Raw genomic sequence first — 2,627 nt, forward strand, 5'->3', positions numbered from 1 at the left:
ATTTTATGAGTTTTACACACCGTCATAAATCTCAAAAAAAATCATCAACAACAAAAAATCTCGATTGAACATTGTATGACAAAATTGGGCCTCTGGATATTTTGGTGCTCCACTTGATTTCTAATATGGTAAATCTTGCTCTCTTTGTTTAGATCTATCCAAAAAATTCTCCTAGATTATAAGTTTTCCTTATTAACTTGCAAAAAACTTGGTATTTCTCATGTCAACTTATTTATGTTCACACAAAATGTGATAGAAAAGATTTGCATATGTAAATTTAAAGTCATCGGACATAATTTGGAGGATCTAAAAGTTGCTTCGACAAAATGTCATATGTTTTAAGATCCTTGGCCCACATAGTATGATGACCTGATTTCGAGAGAATTTGATGTACATGAATGGGGTCTTCATAGTATAAATTTTGTCTATAAATATTTTAAATTTTGTAGGACATATTCAATAGTTTAAATTTTTATTTTACATTTCCTATTTTTGGATTCAATACTTTATAGAGACCTTATCTTAAGAGGAAAAAAAATCTTTACGCACAATAATTCGATCAGAGGTACTAAACTGATCGCCCTGCTATGTTTTGCAATTTTGCCACCCTAGAATGACACGTACTTTAGAAGCAAACAGAATATAATTTAACCTAATAGAAAAGTAGATATCTTGTATATAAATTCAAAATTTTCCTGCCATCGTTGAGGGCACATCTCAGCGCTCATTTTCTTAGTTATGTTGTGTTTTAAGGAATGGTGTTTTGTTATATAACTATTAAAATCCCTATTTTTGTTTTTCATGTCAACTTCCAAGAAATTTGGACATTTCAAGTGACAAAATCTTAACTTTTCAATTCATTGACATAACACCTATCTACTTTGCTATATAATAAGTATTTTTATTTTGCAAGGACTCTAAAAGTAGTAATCTAAAAAGAAGTGCGTCTGTAAAGTCCCATTTTTGTATTCTTGAGACTGCATGAATTGCACAACCCCAGATTTTAGTAAAATATAGCTCCTAACTACAATCATTGCAAATCTCAGCAGTCATTTTCTTAATTATTTTATGTTTTAAAGGATGATAGTTTTGCTCATAACTGCTGCAATCCTATCTTTGTTTTTAATTATTAAGAGAAGGAAAACAAGAGAGGAAGAAAATGATGAAATCTTTGTATATTGAATCGTATATGTATTGCTTGTATATTAGTATACAAAGGGTATATATATAAGCCTACTGTAGCAGATTTTGAATATGACACCTCCTCTATAATAAATTTTGAGTAAGATAACAACTCTATAACAAAATTTGAGCATGATAACAACTCTATCAATATTATAAGTTATATTACCATCCTTCTCAAACTAAAGATGGTAGATGGAAGGTAGCTTAAGTTTGAAAACTAAGTCTCTAAAAATGTTTGGGTGGATGCCTTAATGAAGATATCTGCAATCTGATCAACGGAAGAAATCGAGCGAAGTTGTACAACACCACAATAATTTTTTTGGCAAACGAAGTAACAGTCAGTTTCAATATGTTTAATATGCTTATGAAAAATATCATTTTGAGCAATCTCAATGGCACTCTGATTATCACAGTAAAGAGTAGCAGCACCATAATGAGTAATTCCCATGTTCGGCCTCAATGCTTGACTTAGAGATAATAGTCCCCTTCTTACTACACCAAGAGATAGGAGAGTTGCTCCTGAGGAAATAATAGCTTGTAGTAAAGCATCCTTCACTAGGATCACCAATCCAATCAGCATCAGTGTAAACACTCAAGTGCAAGGAATTGATCATGAAATGCAAGCCATGAAAAAGGGTATCCTTAACATAGCGCACGACATGCAAAACAACAACATAATGAGTGGATTGGGGAGATATCATAAACTGACTGATGATATAAATAGCATAAGCTATATCAAGATGAGTAACCATGAGATATCCAAACTACCAACTAATTGTTTATAATAAAGAGCATTAGAAAGAGGGGTTCCGTCAGTAGGTATTAATTTGGCATGAGTCTCAAGTAGTGTAGAAATAATTTTGCTATTTGTCAATCCAACTCTAGAAATGGGATTGGATGCATACTTGGCCTTATTACTGTGGCTCTAGAAAATAGCCACCTTTTCATATGGATGTCAAAAATGTCTTTCTTAATGATGATCTTTCAGAAGAAGTGGATGTCAAAAATACCCTCCTTAATGGTGATCTTTTAGAAGAAGTATATATGCAGCCACCGTCAAGTTACCTCATCCACCAAATAAGGTATACCGGCTTCGTCATACTTCATATGGTCTTAAGTAAGCTCCATATGTCTGGTCTGCAAAATTCAGTGCTATGGTCTCTCAATTTAGTTTCGCTCATGGTTTTTATTATTCCACTCTTTTCATCCATAAAACTACTAAGGATATCACTTTATTATTACTCTATATGGATAAGAACCTATCTAAAAATCTGAGTATTTCAATAAATGGGCCCAAAAGTATATAAGCACCACAAAAATTCTTAACCTATCCGATATGGGACTATTATTTTTCAACACCTTCTCTCACATGTAGAGTATGAGAGATGGAATCTAAAACGAGGGATGACATGTGGATTAGTTAGTGGAAGCATAAAAAATTT

This window comes from Phoenix dactylifera, chromosome 8 (assembly GCF_051530095.1).
Source record: "Phoenix dactylifera cultivar Ajwa chromosome 8, Ajwa_hap1_PhDact_Kaust_v1.1, whole genome shotgun sequence".
NCBI classification, from domain to species: Eukaryota; Viridiplantae; Streptophyta; class Magnoliopsida; order Arecales; family Arecaceae; genus Phoenix; species Phoenix dactylifera.